The sequence below is a fragment of the Notolepis coatsorum genome (assembly GCF_963971535.1).
Source record: "Notolepis coatsorum genome assembly, chromosome: 3".
Taxonomy (NCBI): Eukaryota; Metazoa; Chordata; class Actinopteri; order Aulopiformes; family Paralepididae; genus Notolepis; species Notolepis coatsorum.
The window spans coordinates 84890683-84910682 of NC_140167.1; the positions used below are offsets into that span (position 1 = coordinate 84890683).

General features: G+C 47.6%; 1 protein-coding gene across 1 annotated transcript in view; it reads left to right on the forward strand.

Annotated features, from left to right (window-relative positions):
- LOC311225881 (ephrin type-B receptor 1-like) overlaps nt 1-20000 on the forward strand; it is a gene marked incomplete at both ends in the record, with an annotated part of 121349 nt that overhangs the window by 44680 nt on the left and 56669 nt on the right. The window lies entirely within an intron of this gene.

Consider the following 20000-nt stretch of genomic DNA (forward strand, 5'->3'; position numbering starts at 1 on the left):
AGCAGAACTTCTTTTTAAGTTCTCACGCACCGCATAACTCATCTTGACAATAACAGAGGTCCACAACATGGAGCCTGAAAAGAACTCACGGAAGTCTCACAACCAATAGAAACGCGCCCAGTGATGTACTCTATGGCGGGGGGAATTCCGTGACCCACCTGCCCAAATATGGCGTGGGACCAGGGAACTCCCCCCCCCCCCCCCCCCCTCCCAACCCTGTGACGCGCTGACCCAGCAGCGTGACAGGAAGCCCGAAGGACAGGAGGTCCAACCCCCTGACCAATCAGAAAAAAGGGGAGGGAGGGTTTATCAGTTCACCCCCTCATGACCCCTCACCCCTGATACGATGCAATGACAAAGCAGAGCCATGACACCAGTCATAGCGTGCTACATGAAGCGCATGTATACCTGTTCAAGGTAACAGCTTCACATAGGCTCATGTGCGAACCTGCCACCTGAATTTTTACACCTTTACCCTAAAGGAAGAAAAAACACAGACTAAGAGAGGGGCCAAGGGCCCTGGTACAAGTGCTTACACATGTAACTTCTGTAGGCCAACACCTAACCCAGTTGTGGATCTTAAATGTGAAAACGATACACACAACCCTCCATCACAGCTAATGACATAACAACTGTACACCAACATGCATACAGGGCAGGTCATTCGACCAGTACTGCTTTGACACAAATGTCTGATAGTTGGCTTTCAGCTATCGATAGTTCAATGCTGGTGGGTGCTATTATGTTAGACTTCAGTGCCGCATTTGATGTGATTGATCACAATCTTTTAATACAAAAACTCATTTGCTATGGTTTTAATAACTCAGCAATTTTATTTTTTAGGAGTTATTTGTCCTCGAGGTCTCAGAGGGTCTATTTTAATGGTGCTTTGTCAGGCAGTAGAGGGTTAGAATGCGGTGTCCCACAGGGGAGTTGCCTGGGGCCCCTCTTATTTTCTATTTTTACTAATGATATGCCTTTTTCTATTCATCAGGCTAGTCTGACTTTATATGCTGATGATTCAACCCTTTATTATGCTGCAGCTACAAACTCTGAGCTCAATCAGGTTTTGGCTGGTGAATTGGACATTTTATATGACTGGATAAAAACAAATAAGCTGGTGCTTAACATATCAAAAACTGTTTGTATGCTTTTTGGGACCAATCAAAGATTGGCACGTAAACCTACATTGGTTCTACAAATTGCAGGTCAACCTATACATCAGGTTGAAAAAACTAAGCTTCTAGGCCTTTGGCTTGATAGTACTTTATCATGGTCTGATCACATAAACAAAACTGTTTTTAAAATGGGTAGAGCTATTGCTACTGCCAGGAAATGTGCACCATTCCTTCCATTTGCACTGTTTAATCAGATTGTTTGTGCTTTGGTTTTGTGCCACTTGGATTACTGTTCTGTAGTGTGGGCTTCTGCTTCAAAGCAGTCGCTAAATAGGTTACAAGTGGTACAAAATAAGGCAGCAAGACTCGTTCTTGGTTGTTCATATAGGACTAGTGTTGTTCAAATGCATGAACGTCTTAGTTGGAGGAGTGTTGAGAAAAGACTTTCTGCTAACCTTTTAATTTGTTTTCATAAAGTGATCACAACCCACAGTCCTAAATATATCACGGATAAAATAATTTACGCCTCAAATGTGCACATGCATTTTACCAGAGGGGCAAGTAGAGGGCAGATTATTCTACCCCATACAAACACTAACAGTATGCAAAGAACAGTTTTATATAGGGCTATCAGGGCATGGAATTATCTTCCAAGTGACATACGTGACATAAGAGGTGTAGCAAGCTTCAAAAATAAATTAAAATCTTACATGTAGCCAATATTGACAATGCTGAGATATGCAATATGTTACCGTTGATGTACATATTTAGATATAATATGTTTGTGTGTTAATGTTGTTGTGGTTCCTCGGTTGGTACGTCTTGCTATGTTGTGTTTCCTTATTTGGTATGTCTTGCTATGTTTTAATTGTATTATGTTTTAATTGCAATGTATATGTTGTAATGTTTTAATGTTGTCTCGGACCCCAGGAAGACTAGTTGACGTCTTGGCGTCAGCTAATGGGGATCCTTTGCTAATAAACAATAAACAACAAAAAAAGGGCAAAAGTACACTCTCACTACTGTAAGAGGAACGCTCTTCGAACATCGTTATTAACAAAACATTCGGGAGGGGAAGGAAGGAAGAGTGGGGTAATGTCCAATGGACATCTTACCTGCACCAATGAACGCAGGGCGAAAGGCCACAACACAGGTCTCCACGTTGACGAAAGGCCTCTCGCTGGCAGGGCAAAAAGAAGCTATGGCCGGAGCGGCTCTGGCGAGACACCCCCCTCCTGCAGCCGGTCATGGTGCAGGCCCAACTACATCTTCTGTCAAAGATGATGTCGTAGTCAGAGTGCCAGGGCCTGCTATTCTCACGGCTAATGTCAATGGTTGTAGCACAAGCTAACAGCTAACTCTAGGCTAACTGATAGCATCAAGCTAACGTTCCCAGCCGAGTGAAAACGGGCAGTTAACGTCGTAGCTAAACAGCTAACTGGCTAACAGTTAGCTCAACCCGGCTATCGCTAACCACTAGCTAACGCAGAAGCAAGCTAAGCGGCTACCACTGAAAACTGTACAACGTGAGAAAAGCAATACAGGCCAACACTTCAGACAGCCGCTGTCTTTTCCTCTTCTCATCCGAAGAGAGAAGGGAAAAAGAAGGCAATACACGTCCCACTACAGAACGGTGTTTACCATAGCGGTGCCGGCAACAAGTCCCTTGCGGACTATAGCCGACCTGAGCATGGAGATATTCTCATAATGAAACACCAAGCTCACCTCCCTCGCACCGGGTGCTTTTAATTTTTTTGAAAAAACGGGGCCAGCACGGCGACAGTGGGTATCCGCTTGTCCAGAAACCCGGGGAATTGAACCGCAGATTCATCACCTTCATACATTACCTTTGTGTGAGCATACAATACAATGTTTGACATACAAAAAATGCCCAGTGAAAAAACCTTGTGTTTTGTTGAATAACTGCATTGTTTACCGGGGAATTTAGCTTTTTTCAACATGTAAAGTTATATTTAGGTGATTTGAACCTGCATGTGAGATGTAGTGGGGGCAGTGGTGAACTAAAGGTTAGAGAAGCGGGTTTGTGACCGGAAGGTCGCTGGTTCGATCCCCCGGCCTGCAGGAAAAATCTGGACTGGGGAAGTGAATGAATAACTCTCTCCCATACCCTTAACACCAATCGGCAATCGCTGAAGTGCCCTTGAGCAAGGCACTAAACCCCCAACTGCTCCAGTGGAGTTGCTCAGTGGCCAACAGTGTCAGACTGTGGTTGTACTGGGCAGCTCCCACGTGTGAATGTAACTGTGTGAATGTGAAGCAGGGCGTAGCTGAAAAAGAGCATTCATGCTCAGTGAACCTACTGTTGTAGCTGATGGTTGTTTAACACAGCAGGAGACGATAGTTCCAATTTTAACAAGTAGGTAATTTATTTAGGAAAAGAAGTTCTTAACAGCAAAAGCTATGGATCGAGCAGAGGATCACCACAGCTTGAACAAAAAACACTCTAACTCCCAATCCCTCTGCTTGTCCCCTAAATCCCCTCTCAGTCCTGCCCCCCCATGACAGATATGATGACGTATCATATCATGTCAGATCTGACATGACGTACATTAAGATGATACGTAGATTTAACATCGGAGAGAGATAAAAACATTAAGAACATCGAAGAGAGATAAACAAGATATGATGTACACACACGATATGATGTAAAACATTAAGAACATCGAAGAGAGAGTGAGATGTGTGTGTGTGTGTGTGTGTGTGTGTGTATGTGTGTGTGTGTCTGTGTGTGTGTGCGTCTGCGTACAGACGTGTGTGTATTGTATGTGTGTATTGTGTCACAGGGAATGTGTGTGTGTGTGTGTGTGTCGGTGTGTATGTCTGTGCGACTGTGTGTGTCTGTGTGTGTGTGTGTGTGTGTCTGTGTGACTGTGTGTGTCTGTGTGTCTGTGTGTGTGTGCTGTGTCTGTGTGTGTGTGCTGTGTATGTGTGTGTCTGTGTGTCTGTGTGTGTGTGCTGTGTCTGTGTGTGTGTGCTGTGTATGTATGAAAGAGAGAAAAGACACAAGATTAGAGCACACGATATGATGTACTGAAATGTCCATCTGCCTATCTTGAGGCTGTTTTAAGAACATCAGCCAGACTGTCGCCCGTGTCTTTGAGCCCTGCTAGTTGACCTATATTAAACTAGTCAAGACTAACCCCTCTCCTACCTCCACCCCCGTGTACACATTTTCCACAACATTCCCCCATTTGGGGCTATCCCTAGTCCCACCCAAATCATATAACCAAGAAAATGTGAACGTCTAACTAAACGAGAAACCACAATTATATAATAAAAGTTTAAATGCCTAATCTAAACCAGAAACCTTACTTCATTCACTGGACCCCTAACGGACCAACAAAGGCTGACTACCGTTCTTACCAAAACACAAAACCGATCCAAACAAGAGTAATAATAAAACCGCTTTGACCCTTTTAACCTCCTTCCAGTTAAGAGTACCCTCCTCCCGTTCGGATGCACTCCTTCCCCTACTTAGATGCACCTCTCCCCGTAAGGTTTAGGCAGTCCGCTACGACGCAACAACCAGCTCCTTTCTCAGGACTGCCTTGTCCGACGTCGGCCCCTCTCCCCCAACAGAGATGCAGGTCTCCACTTCCGGCGGTAAGGTCTCCTCTCATGAACGGAAGCAGTCCCCTTATTTTACCTTCAGGTGCAGTTTAAGGCTGGGTCCCTTTCCAACCTTAGGAGAGACAATCCAGATTCCTCTGAATTGACACCCCTTATCCTTCTGCTTCCCAGTGGTTCTTTTCAAACCTGCTGATCACAGAAGCACAACTCGCCTACTAACCCTGTATCGGTTAGTAAGGTTACTGTGGCCTGACTGTACATTGAGCCAGGTGCATTCATGCCACTGTTGTCCAGTCACTCACGGTCCCACATCCCGCGTCTCTGTGACTATAAACAGGGTCATAACGCTCTCCCAACCGGCTGGCGACCCAGTCGATAGGGACCTCATAGTCCGTCATCAAGTCAGGACCCCAAGCGGCTGACTGTCCGTAGTACCTATCAGCCACTCAGTTTAGAAACCGACGGTCTTGTCCCCACCCCACTTGCTCTGGGCATGGAAATATTGACCGTTTTCGCCAGCCTTGCCTGTTCACGGCAGGAGCTGTGCCCCTTCCGGTGCACCGCCCTGCTCCTAGGTGTGGACTGTCGCCCACGTACCACCCAGTGCCCACACCAACTTACGTGCGACGTTTCCTGGGCCGACTAGACGGTACCACAGTGGTATGTTATTTCATACCTCGTTACGCACGAGGGCCTTCAGTTTCTCCCCAGCATTATAGGTATGTGTTTAACGTGCGCCCAGACTCTTGCGAGCCCACTGCCGCCTGTTGTTGACTAGAGGTTCGGGGAGCCTACCCCCTCCCTAATCAACAAAATACCCCCCAATTTATAATCCTAACCTGACAGACAAATCCCCCCAACCTCCACCGCTTACCAAATGAGCCACAGTTCCGGCCGGAAACCGCGACTCTCATCAGGGAAAGGAGAAGTTGACCGTCAGAACTAAACATAGAACATCCCTCCCAAAAAAAAATGACATTGTCTCTTCCATAACATTGAGTCCCAGTGTCCATCGCTCAGCCCCCCTTCCATGCCCACGCCATAGTCTCCTCACCGTATTGCCAAAAGTCACATTTTGCCAATACAGCAACCACCACGCCACACCTCCAGTCCCCGTAGAAGCGTGTCCCCATACCTGGACGGGAGGCGCTGGTACCGACCTCACCACGTGTCCCCCCATCTTCGACGGGAGGTGCCCATCTTGCCCACTGCGTTAGCCCCCCCCTTTGTCCCTCCAGTCCCCAGAACCGATCCCCAGAACACTTCTTCTCAATGCTTCCTCAGGCTCAGAACCGACACTCTGCCGATGCCCCTTCCCATTCCGGTTTGACCAGGACCACGAGTAAAATAAACAAAAAATAATAAAAAAATAAAAAATAATGCAATGATTTTCAATGGTTGCAATCTCTATGCCGAAGGATCATTAGAAAATCAGACTAAAACTCCTAGTTAAAGGAATAAACCAACAAAACTGCACTCAGACCATCCCCCGTCACTCTTAACACTTTGACTGCCGGGAGCCGTCTTTAGACGTCTTTGCTGGCCATGCTAAAGTTGCCGGGGGACGCTGTACGTCGTCTTTATATCAATATTTCAAAAATCTGCGATCGGATTCATAATGTCCCTCCGCTGGCCTGAGATACACCAGCAGGACCCACTGAGCTCTCTGGCGGTTCAGGAGCGCCATCTGGTGGCCGATCGCGCAACCGCTTAACAGGAAGCGCAGTAGAGGTTGTGCTAGATGTCCGTATTGCTTCCGGCCACTCGGGATAGGTTCCGGCACTCTAGCTCGTCACACTACATAGCGATCGATTGCCAATAACTCGATAAACAACATGATTTGGACGTATATACCATTATACAAGCTGGAGATGGACCGGGTAATAATATATCCCATAATGATAAAATTTCTACTCGACGATGATCGCCCAACGGCGCGCGGAGACTGGGGTGAGTTTCAGCGTGTAACGTTACCGTCTTCGATAATAACTGATATTATCAACATTTGACCCACATTAGATGATTGGTATAACGCTGCCCACGGAATTATAAACGCCCCCTCGCCCATCCGGTCAACATCAGATGACGTGTAGTAACTTCTAGAAGTACGTCTAGTTGGAATTTTTTATATCGCGCTGATTGCCATCAAACTGTATTTCATCATCAATATAATGCATTTGGGGCTATAGATCACGTTCTGGAGAAAGCTGCAGAAAGAGATGAAAACATACTTATACATTAGACCATACTTTACTATGAATATGTGAATGAAAAAGTTTAACGTTGCTTCACCCTGAACAATACATATAGGACTTTGAATGGGCCCTAATAATGGCAATGTAGCAATAGAATTTAAAAAGTTATAGCCCTGCAAAGAAGGGGACTTTCTCCATAGACAAATAGCGCTGGCAATCTATGGTATATCATTAATTTAACCTTAGGCAACCAAAGTGTTAAAGGAAAGAACCAACAAAAAGAAAATGTCCCTACCTCACCATACCCCTAATCCTCTATCCCCTCGTCTCCCTCTAAGGCAGCATAAAGCTGAGGACATGGCCCGATTTGTGGCTCAATCTCTTTCTGTCCCACCATCAGCATTTGGCTTGTTACGTGTGAAGTTACCAGCCTACCCAAGAGAGGCATACCACAACAGAAAAGGAGAACCAATATCAACCCTGCCACCCCAATGGATATCCCCGTCTGCATCACTATGCTTCCCCACTGTCCCAATCTTTCCAACACCCCACTCCCCCACCATTCTTCATTCCGGCCAGAATTCCCCCTCAACTCCTCCCTCAAATCCTTCAGCTTAGCCATGGCCTCGGAGAACTTTCCCCCTGGCCCCACATTCGTCGGAATGAATGTGCAGCAGTACTGTCCAAACATGGAACAGACTCCACCCTTCTCCGCCATTAACCAGTTCAGAGCCTGTCTATTCTGCCACGCCACCGTACTGGTCGCGTGCATCTGGTCCCCCATTGCATCCAACGCCTCCTCGGTGTAGTTGAGATACCGCTGCTGATTGTAAAACAAATAGTTGATCCACCCGGTGTTCTTATTGACCGATATCCATGGCAGAATAGACTCAAACCCTGCCGCAATCTCATTCTTAGCCATGAACTCGGCTGGAATGCCCCTTGGCTGTCCTATGCTGTCCAGATACACCCTTGGGTCTGCCTTGTAGCTACGCTTCGTTCGAGAGATAGGAGACTCAGAAGGTCCTTCCGTCACTGATAATGGTAGGACCACCATTGGCATGATCGCCTGAACCCGGGCACATCTACCTGACCAATCTAAAGGAAGTGTATTCCTCAACCTCCTACCGCCGCAGAGCCAGTATTGGTCCGCCAGTGCCATATCCTGGACATGAAAAGGGCAAGCTACAGGCCGTGGGTTGGTATCCACTCCCTTTAACACGACCCCGTGTCCACACTTTCCTTCTTTCGTGCAGTTAGTCGTGATGCTCCAAATAGTAGTGCACCGCCCCTCTGCCACCTCCCCTACATCCCGGGTCCCCTCCTTTTGCAAGCACTCGAAATCCTTGGTCAGCCATAGTTTGACACCTCTGGGTATTGGCAACCCCGTCGCTACCCCCTGCACACGTACATCCAATTTCCTACAACGTTCCCGCATAGTGACATCCTTGAAATCCGTGACGTTTCCTGCCGCCTTAAAACGACTAGAGCCGAGAAACCCCAAACACTCTGCCTCGCACCAAGGGCGACTATTATGGGGCCCCTCCCATGCCTCTGCGTCCCTGTCACACTGAGCCCAACTGAACTTCGTGCCCTTCACCAGCAGCCTATCCGGACGTGCCTTGGAGCAGACATAACAATCCTCTATCTGATTCTGCGCGCTCGTGTACTGGACCCACTTAAACCACTCATTCCCTAAAGCCGCCCTATACATCGGGTCAGCCTCCGGGTCTTCCTCGTCATAGTCATAGTCGCCCCCATCTTGTTCCCCGGAAGGAAGCAAACCCCTCAACCTGGCCCAGAGTGAGCCCACTGAGTCCCTCAACGTTCCGGCTGTCCTCTGGAACATATCCTGTCCCCCCACCTCTTCCGACTCAGTGTCCTTGACCTCCCTTTTTCCCCTCACCCCTGTCCCCTGTGATTGGTTCGGGACAGGCTCAACCCTCCTATCTACCCCCACAACCCGATCCTCGTTAGTATAATGGTAAGTATCCCCGCCTGTAACGGGGGAATGGTCAAAATCAAAAACATGCCCTTGCGGTCCTACGGGAAACACCCCTTTTGGTTGTAGTCTTATCTTCTCCCCCCCTTCCTCGATGGAGGGAAGAGGGGGCGCCTGATTCTGAGCCTGGTCATGAAAGCCTGCTGGTACTTGAGCCTGAGCGGGACCCCGTGGGACTCCTACCCACTCAAACCCGTCATCCTCAAGGACGGGTCGACCGTGACGGTTCTCAATGACGTCGTTGTGCCCGGCCGACCGTCCGCACACTGCTGCCAACATCTGCGGGAGCATCAGCAGGCACTGCACCTTCCAGTTGCCGTCTCGGACCCTCCATGTCGGGTTCTGCATAACTGCGATCGATTGTATCCCCCAAGAGATCGCCGCTGGCCTTTATGCAGTGATTGAAGTGGAACCAGGTCGCTGATCCTTTGACTTGGACTGCCGTTCCAGTCGATCGGATCACCTCGTACGGGCCCTCTCTCCGGGGTGATGACCACTTTCTCTTGTGGACCTTTACGAAGACCAGGTCCCCAGGGATCAGTCTCGGTTTGGTGGCTTCCTTCTCCGCCTCCTTCACCCCCTTTCTCTCCTTTCTCTGCTCCTGTCGAAACACAGCTTCATGTATTTTAGTCACTTGCTGAAGATATTTTTTCAGATCTTGCTCAAAAATATCTAATGCCGGGCCCCTAGCCAGGTGTCTAAATGGCGGTGCTGGCATGCTGCGGCCTGTAAGCATTTCATGCGGTGTTAGCTGTGTTTGGCGGTTTACGCTGCTTCTAATAGCCATCAGAGCAAGTGGCAAAGCATCAATCCAGTTAAGCTTAGTTTGCATACAGATTTTCAACAGTTTGTTTTTAATGACCAGATTGGCCCTTTCCACCTTCCCCTGCGACCCGGGACTATAGACACAGGAAAGGCGCTGTCTTATACCTAATTTCTGCATCAGCCCTTTAACCACCTTGTCGATGAACTCGCGGCCATTATCGCTTTGTAATATCGTGGGAATTCCAAATCTCGGAATGACCTCGCGACACAGGAACTTGATCACTGTGTCCGCGTTCTTGTGTTTAGATGGAATGGCCTCAATCCAGCGACTAAAGCAGTCCTCTACTACCAGGAGGTATCGTTTGCCCTGCACTGGCGTTATCATGTCTGTATAGTCCATAATCAGATGTCTGAATGGTCCCTCAGGGAGGGGTGTGTAAGCCGCCACTGTCGGTACTCCTTTGCGCACATTGCCCTGTAAGCATGTTAAACACCTGGCTAGTGTAACGTCAATTTGTGCCTGAAGCTTTGGGGACCAAAATCCCATTTTCGTGATTCGTTTCAGGGTCTCTGCTCTTCCACAGTGATCAACACCATGAGCCTCAGGTATCACTAAGGACAGAAGATCGATGGAGGCGACTATCAAACCGTTATGACTCCTCCACAGACCATCTGCCCCCCTTACAGCCCCCCTCTCCGTCCACGACTGTTTCTCGGCCTGCGTGGCTGAGTCCTGAAGATCACTCAAATTATCCTCAGTTACCTCAGTCGTCAGTTCGGCCGCAAACATCAGAACAGCCGTGGACGGCACCGCAGCCGCCGCCTTCGCGGCCTCGTCCGCCGCGTTGTTTCCCGTCGTCACAAAGGACAGGTCTTTTCTGTGTGCCTGGCACTTTACGATAGCAATGCTTTTGGGCAACTTTACAGCCTGAATAAGCGCCACAACCTGCTTGTGGTGAAGGATCGGTGAGCCGTCCGATTTCTTAAAGCCTCTTGCCTTCCAAATGGCCGCGAATAGGTGGCATACGCCATGCGCATACGCAGAGTCTGTAAAGATGTTAACCGTGCGATCTTTAGCTATTATGCATGCTTCTGTTAGTGCTATTAGTTCTGCAAGCTGGGCCGAACATGGTTGCATGCATTGTCCGGCCTTTCTTGTTAGTGTTTCTCCGTTAGGTTTGCACTGTACGACGGCGTATCCTGACCTTAAATTTTCCCCCTCCCGATAGCAGGACCCATCCACAAAAAGTGAGAGTTCTGCTATCGCGAGCGGGTCGACTCCCAAATCAGGACGGAGTTTCACGAAAGCCTGTACCTCCACCTCACACTCATGCGGTTGACCCTCGCTCGGGAGTGGTACCAGATCCGCCGGGTTACTGCCGTGGCATGTTTTTATCGTAACGTCCGAGTACTGCAGGAGCCTCATGTAAGCCTGTTGCCGTTGGCTGGTCAGAACAAATTTGCCTCTTTCAATCAAGTTTGCCAATTTGTGATGTGTCCAAATGCAAATGTCATATCCCATTGTCACGGCCGTTGCCTTCTCATACATCAAATGTGCTGCGGCCAGGGCCTGATAACAAGGTGGCAGACCCTGCTCCACCGGCGAAAGAGCTCTAGAGTAATATGCTATCGGTTGTTTTTTCCCACTCCCCCCCTGTGTTTGAGTCAGGACAGCTGTCGCATGCTGCGCTCTATGTGAGACGAATAGGTGGAAACACTTCTCATAATCCGGCAGCGCCAGGGCAGGGGCCTGTAACAACAGACGCTTAATGTTTATGAACGCGTCCTCCCCCTCCTCGGTCCATGTCAAGGGAGCGCGAAGCTTGTCTGTACCCGCCTCTTTTATCATCATCCTCAACGGCGCTGTCGCTATCGTATAGTCCTCCACCCACTCAGAGCTGTACCCAGTCATCCCTAAAAACGTCATCATCTGTCGGACCGTCAATGGCCTAGGTGCCTTGGATACAGCTTCGAGTTGCGTGGGTGAGATGTTTTTTATGCCCTTTTGAATGACGCGAGACAAGTACTCAACTTTTGGCTGGCAGTACTGCAGTTTTGAACGGGATGCCTTGTGGCCTCCCACGGCTAATCCACTCAAAACTTTGATGGAGTCCTCATGGCACTGCTGACGTGTATCCGAGCAGATTAGAATGTCATCTGCATACAGTAAAACCGTGCTGAGTAGTGTGTCGCACACTCCTTGCAAGTCTTCCTTGAGCGCCTTCGAGAAGTAATGCGGCGAGTGCGCGAACCCTTGTGGCAACCGGGTGTAAGAGTATTGTTTCCCCCTGTGGGTAAAAGCAAACAGATACTGAGACTCTTTTTCCAATGGAACACTGAAGAATGCCTGCGTGAGATCAATGACCGTATAGTACTGCGAGCTACTCGGGATGTTTGTCAGGAGGGTGTGTGGATTAGCGACTTCCGCCTCTGGTCCAGACACCACGTCGTTCACCGCCCTCAAATCGTGTACCAGTCTGTACCTAGCCCTGTCCGCCTTTAGCACTGGGTGGATAGGTGTATTACATCTGGATTTGAAAGGGACGAGCACTCCCCCCTTTAACAGTCCCTCAATCTGATGTGATATAGCTTCCTCCGACTCTGGCTTCATTGTATACTGTCTGATAAAGGGTGGTCTACAACCCTTCTTTAACCTGACCTTCACTGGCTGTGCCGACAATATTAGACCCACATCTGTGTCGTGTTTTGACCACAACCGTTCCGGGGTGCGCGCCAACATGTCCTGTTCCAGCAAAGCATCCGCCTCTGGAATAACGCAAGGGTCTCCTGGTAATCTGATTACTTGCGGTTTTGCCAAAACTGAAAAGGAAATCATTATTTTTATGAAACTCCCATCTGCGCTGTTCCAAATTAGCGGAGATTCCGTGGAGACCCACCTTTGAGTCTCGGATTCCTGTATCATTGAACCTAGATGTTCGGATTCGTAACCAGGATTTATTCTCAGAGTGATGTGTGGGGCGGCGTCTCTTAGTCTATGTTGTTCCCGTAGATACTTACCCGTGTTAACCCTCAACGCCGCGCCCTGTCTCCCTACAATTATCGTAGATGAGTCAATCTGCACCTGCTCGGGCTGTCCCTGCAACCATGCCTTGTTCCTAACTAGGTCACTATTCGTCAAATATTGTAGTGTGCAATGTGCCTCCATGTTTGTTTGTCTAGACTGAGGCAGTTGGGTTTTCAGAAATGGCTCCCAGGGGTCACAGACCCTTTGCAGCTCTGCATCTATGTTGCCCAGCCAGAACACAGTGGCCTCTTTCTCCCCCGTCCCTTGTAGCATCATTTGGTACACGTCTTGTTCAATTTGAATCCCCTCAGGCGTACATAGGATTTTACAGCCTAGTTTACACATTGCATCTCGTCCCAAGAGATTGCGCGGGGTGCTGTCCGAAATTAATACAGGTATTGTTATGGTCTTGTTGTTATACGTCATAGAGATTGGATCTGATGTGGGTATTAATTGTGTTTTTCCCGAGAATCCGACCGTCCGAACATACTGTCCAGACTGGGGTAAGTGAGCGGCGTATTTTTGCTTTATGCAGGAAAAACCTGCTCCAGTGTCTGCCATCATCTCTGTTAATTTGCCCTCCACTAGGACCTGCAGAATAGGTTCTTGCTCAGCTCCCTTGGAAACCACAATCATTTGATTTCCCCCCGTCGCATTCTCTGGGCACCCCTAGTGATTACCCCCCTGGTTTCGGGGCCCTCCTGTCTCCCCCTGGTCGTGGGGCCCTTGTGACTCCCCCTGGCGCACGGGTCTTCCATACTCCGAGCCGGGACGGTATGGTTGCCTACATCTCATTTCCCTGTGTCCCTGCATGCCGCAGTTCCAACAGTGGAAACGGGGAAACTGTTGTTCGTTCCCCGGTCCCTGTGTAAACCGTGGGCCTGATTGCCCATTCCCTGCCTGCCGCCTGGACGCCTGGTTCTGTGAACTATAGCCATAGCTTCTCACTACCTGAGGTGCAGGCGGGGGTCCCTGGTCCTGCATGGGTGGAGAGGTAGCAGATGACACCATTACTGCCTGCAACCTCCTTTGGGGCTGCAGTTGTTGCTGAGTTAACTTCCTTGAGTCATTTCTATCCTGATCCCTGACTTTCTGCTCCTGAGCCCTTTGCTTCTCCACACTATGTGTTACATGTGCACAGAACAAAGGATAAGTCATGTCCATTAACCCCACCACGTCTTCCAGTCTATTCTTAACCACCTCTGGAAGCCCTCTCATCACACTTTCTCTAAACATCGCCCTCTGCAACGGGTCTATTTCTGGGTTGTGTCCTAGCTCACCTCTCCACTCCTTCAGTATTTTGTTCACATAGGTGCCAGGCCCTTCCGTCTCCATTATGGGGTTGCCCGCCAGTTTTGCCGGATTAATACGTGATGGATATTGATTCCTGAGTTTGTACCACAACGCCGCTCTATGCGCGTTGAATATGTCTCCATCATGGGCCTGCGTGTCGCATGCCACTCGCATCGATGTATCACCCATGATGTCCCGGCAGGCACCAATTCCTAGCAAGCGCGTCAACAGGGATTTGACGTCACCCACTGCTAGCAGAAAAGATGACGTATTTTCCTCAAACTGCGTGATCCACCTGGAGGCTCCTTCTGAAAGGTCCGGTAGTCTTGCTATTATGCCATCGATGTCTAGAGGTGACCATGGCATGTGAAAGATATCGTTCCCCTTTATTAGCAGGGGAAACTGGCCTGTACTTGTCACACTTCCCAGGAATGTAGGGGCGAAAGTCAGGGTTCCTGTAATGTTTCCTTTCTCCTGTGCTGGTTTTGTGTCGTTCTCATCTTCCTCATCAGTCAAGCGGCACGGTGGTGTAGTGGTTAACACTGTCGCCTCACAGCAAGAAGGTCCAGGGTTCGAATCCCGCTTGGGGACCAGGTTTCCATGATGCCAGTTACCCAGGTGGGGTATCTCCCAGGCCTTTCTGTGTGGAGTTTGCATGTTCTCCCCGTGCTCGCAAGGGTTTCCCCCCCCGATAAGATAAACCCAATGGAAAAACATGCACAACAACAAGATCGCTAACGCTGTGGCGTCCTTGACGAAGACGGACAGGAGCACTTGGATTGGTCCCCTGGCGCGGCTCACGTGGCGCCTGTCTGCTCCCGGCTGCCCTTGGGGGGGAAGGACGACGGGATGGGTTAATCGCAGATACGCATTGTATGCATGGTTCGCATGTGTGCCAAATGATGACCTCGGAGCAGGTCCTAAATTATTATTATTATTATAACAGTTTGGTGTGGCCACACGCCCCGTGTTTCCCTGATGTCTGCTGTGCCATATTTTGACGGGCCTCTTCCTCTATCTTCCTCCCGACTCCCTCCCTCTGCCTGCCCAGGTTCTCTACCTCCTCTTCCTCTGCATCATACAACTTCCGACATACTGTCTCGCCATATGCCGCCAGGACTTTCGGATAGAGATCCTGCAGGGTCAGTTTGGGGGGGGTATCTCGCCTAAGGGAGGTCTCTGATCTAGCGGAGGTTTCTGACCTAGCGGGGGTTTCTGACCTAGCGGGGGTCCCTAATTCCGTCTCCTCATATTCTCCTCTTATTGTCACCGTGCCCACCGGCAATTGCGTGACATAAGGTGGGGATGTTGGTTTCCCTATATCCGTCTCTCTCTGATTTAGCGCTAAAGCTTCCTGCCTGTATGCTCTCCCCTTCTGGGCGTAGAGCTTCATTACCCCCAACTCTTCTGTCCTCTTTTTCAACCTCTTTTTGCTGCTGTCGCCTGGCTTGTGGTTACGAATCATTACATTCATCTCTTCGCATACGTCGAGATCAAAAGTACCTCCGGAAGGCCATTTTGTGTCCCCGGCCTTTGTACGCCTCTGCCACCGGACACCAACCTTAAGAATTAGGTTCTTTATGAGCGGGTTCTGGTCTAACAGTATGTCCTCTGCTGTATGCATCGTTGTTTAGTGTGTATGTGTGTTTATTGTGTTGTGTATGTGTGTGTGTGGTTGTACTTCAACTACTACTACTCTACAACTACCACTCCAGGACACAGTTAACCTAGATCTACTACTACTCTACTCCAGGACACAGTTAACCTAGATCTACTACTACTCTACTCCAGGACACAGTTAACCTAGATCTACTACTACTCTACTCCAGGACACAGTTAACCTAAATCTCTACCCCAGGACACAGTTAACCTAGATCTACCACTACTCTACCCCAGGACACAGTTAACCTAGATCTACCACTACAACGCTACTACAACTCGGTGTGTGTGTGTCTGTGTGTGACTGTGTGTGTGTGTGTGTGTGTGTGTGTGTGTGTGTGTATGTCGGTGTGTGTGTCTGTGTGTGTGTGTGTGTGTATGTGTGTATGTCGGTGTGTGTGTGTGTTTGTGTGTGATTGTGTGTGTGTGTGTGTGTGACTGTGTGTGTGTGACTGTGTGTGTGTGCGTCACAACCCGCTGTCTACCGGGACACAGGAATGTGTGTGTGTGTGTGTGTGTGTCGGTGTGTGTGTGTCTGTGTGTGTGTGTGTGTGTGTGTGTATGTATTGTATGTGTGACTGTGTGTGTGTGTGTGTGTGTGTGTGTGTGTATTGTATGTGTGACTGTGTGTGTGTGTGTGTGTGTGACTGTGTATGTGTGTTTATGTGTGTGACTGTGTGTGTGTGCGTGTGTGTGACTGTGTGTGTGTACGTGTGTGTGACTGTGTGTGTGTGTGCGTGTGTGTGTGTGTGTGTATTGTATGTGTGACTGTGTGTGTGTGTGTGTGTGTGTGTAGGACAGCTAGCCTCTCTGTAGCAACAACCTCACAAGCCAATAAGAAAACGAACAATAGTGTATCCGTAAACGTAATTAGTTTGACACAGAGAATGCCAGCTGTGATAGTGTGTTTTGAATAACAGCAGAGCGGCACCGGTTTTTGTTTTGAAAATTGAGAGTCTTATCTACAGAGGACAGAAGGCACAGTTATGTGTGTATGTGGAGAGTGTCGTAAAGAAATCAGGGAAAGGGGTCGGGGAGAGGTTTGAAGAGATGGAGAAAAATTTGACCAGAGGTCGAAAACATGCAATTAAAATTGATTAGTGGCGCACTTATAGCCTGTTAAAAGAGGAATCGCCCCAGTGTAAACACCTCACCAGTCGTGTTCGTTTTAGCCGTCCATCCAGACCCTCGTCACACAGTCAGCTCAACTTTTTCCTCCCTCAGAATCTCTTACGGATATTCTAATCAAAAGCAAAAATGCTCACCTGTGTTTGTTTGTCGACACCGCCAGAATTTCTACGGGAGAGGTCCGGAGCTGGCCGTGTGAGGGGGCCCGGCAGGGCGGTCTACAGGTCAAGGGTCACCAAATGTTGTAGCTGATGGTTGTTTAACACAGCAGGAGACGATAGTTCCAATTTTAACAAGTAGGTAATTTATTTAGGAAAAGAAGTTCTTAACAGCAAAAGCTATGGATCGAGCAGAGGATCACCACAGCTTGAACAAAAAACACTCTAACTCCCAATCCCTCTGCTTGTCCCCTAAATCCCCTCTCAGTCCTGCCCCCCATGACAGATATGATGACGTATCATATCATGTCAGATCTGACATGACGTACATTAAGATGATACGTAGATTTAACATCGGAGAGAGATAAAAACATTAAGAACATGAAGAGAGATAAAGACATTAAGAAGAACATAGATTTAGATAAAAACATTAAGAACATCGAAGAGAGATAAACAAGATATGATGTACACACACGATATGATGTAAAACATTAAGAACATCGAAGAGAGAGTGAGATGTGTGTGTGTGTGTGTGTGTGTGTATGTGTGTGTGTGTCTGTGTGTGTGTGCGTCTGCGTACAGACGTGTGTGTATTGTATGTGTGTATTGTGTCACAGGGAATGTGTGTGTGTGTGTGTGTGTCGGTGTGTATGTCTGTGCGACTGTGTGTGTCTGTGTGTGTGTGTGTGTGTGTCTGTGTGACTGTGTGTGTCTGTGTGTCTGTGTGTGTGTGCTGTGTCTGTGTGTGTGTGCTGTGTATGTGTGTGTCTGTGTGTCTGTGTGTGTGTGCTGTGTCTGTGTGTGTGTGCTGTGTATGTATGAAAGAGAGAAAAGACACAAGATTAGAGCACACGATATGATGTACTGAAATGTCCATCTGCCTATCTTGAGGCTGTTTTAAGAACATCAGCCAGACTGTCGCCCTAGTGTCTTTGAGCCCTGCTAGTTGACCTATATTAAACTAGTCAAGACTAACCCCTCTCCTACCTCCACCCCCGTGTACACATTTTCCACAACACTACCCTGGGTAAATAAAGGTTAAAAAAATAAAAAAGAAAGAAAGAAAATCTTCAACAGGTGATTAGCTTCAAACGCATCAAATCCTTCACTATCATTGTCATCATCACTGTCCCAGCATTCTGGCTCCTGAGTCCTTTTCATTTATATTATCTGAATCCTCAACATCCAAGTTCCAATGCTTGTTGAACATTATACCTCTTTGTCTTTTTGCCATTTTATTATAAAACGAGGCACAAGCTTTTCTCTCTATCCTCCGTTACACACAAGCCTGTCTGACGGCCCGATCTGCAGAGCGCACTGGTGTATAGAGAAACAATAGGAATTTCCCATTGGTTCTCCCAACCCACGTGACCATTTCTAGCATTTCCATTAGCTATAGGCTAAAGCCCATTGACAAATATAGATATAGATAGATTTCACATTAGATTATCACAAACAGTTCCAAAGATATTTCATGTTTTGCAAAACATGTCTAGCGACACTCAGCTTTAGAGGGTTAATACTACAACTCTGATATACATATACATCTGATTAGCACCATTACTCAGTAATACTACTTTATATATTTGATATCCAGCTTTAGAGGGTTAATACTACAACTCTGATATACATATACATCTGATTAGCACCATTACTCAGTAATACTACTTTATATATTTGATATCCAGTTTTAGAGGGTTAATACTACAACTTTGATATACATATACATCTGATTAGCACCATTACTCAGTAATACTACTTTATATATTTGATATCCAGCTTTAGAGGGTTAATACTACAACTTTGATATACATATACATCTGATTAGCACCATTACTCAGTAATACTACTTTATATATTTGATATCCAGCTTTAGAGGGTTAATACTACAAATTTGATATACATATACATCTGATTAGCACCATTACTCAGTAATACTACTTTATATATTTGATATCCAGCTTTAGAGGGTTAATACTACAACTTTGATATACATATACATCTGATTAGCACCATTACTCAGTAATACTACTTTATATATTTGATATCCAGCTTTAGAGGGTTAATACTACAACTCTGATATACATATACATCTGATTAGCACCATTACTCAGTAATACTACTTTATATATTTGATATCCAGTTTAATCACCTGTACATTGTATATTGCTGTTGCACTTTACTGTTACATTTGCACTCTGATTGGATGCCATACTTATTTTCGTTGTGCTGTACTTGTGCTGTATGATTACAATACATTTGAATACATTTGAATCTAACATAATCAAATCTAATAAGAACTGGGACATGATCTTGTGATATGAAGGTCGCCAGTTTGATCCCCTTCACTCAGGGACTGTCGCTGATGTGCCCTTGAGCAAGGCATGGAACCCCCAAACTGCTGATCGGTTGCCAATAGGAGAAGACTGTGGTTGTACCGGGCATCTCGCAGGTGTGTGTGTGTGATGATGAGCTACACAACAACCTCTAAACTGATGAATTGAGGTCAGAACTTAAGACCCCGTCATCAGAGACCTGGTCTATCGGCTGCAGCGCTGAGCTGGAACACCTCCCCCAGGGCCAGAGATTAGCTAGTGGTCACACGGCCTGTGTACGGATCAGTATTATACTCTACTGTACTGTGGCAACAAACATGGACTACAGACAAACATCCATGACAAACAAGCTGTCTTTAAATAATGTTTTTTCATCTTTCTCTCTCCTTCTTTCCCTCCTTATTTCCTTCCTTCCTTCCTTCCTTCCTTCCTTCCTTCCTTCCTTCCTTCCTTCCTTCCTTCCTTCCTTCCTTCCTTCCTTCCTTCCTTCCTTCCTTCCTTCCTTCCTTCCTTCCTTCCTTCCTTCCTTCCTTCCTTCATTCCTTCATTCCTTACTTCCTTCCTTCTTTCCTTATTTCTGTCCTTCCTTCCTTCCTTCCTTCCTTCCTTCCTTCCTTCCTTCCTTCCTTCCTTCCTTCCTTCCTTCCTTCCTTCCTTCCTTCCTTCCTTCCTTCCTTCCTTCCTTCCTTCCTTCCTTCCTTCCTTCCTTCCTTCCTTCCTTCCTTCCTTC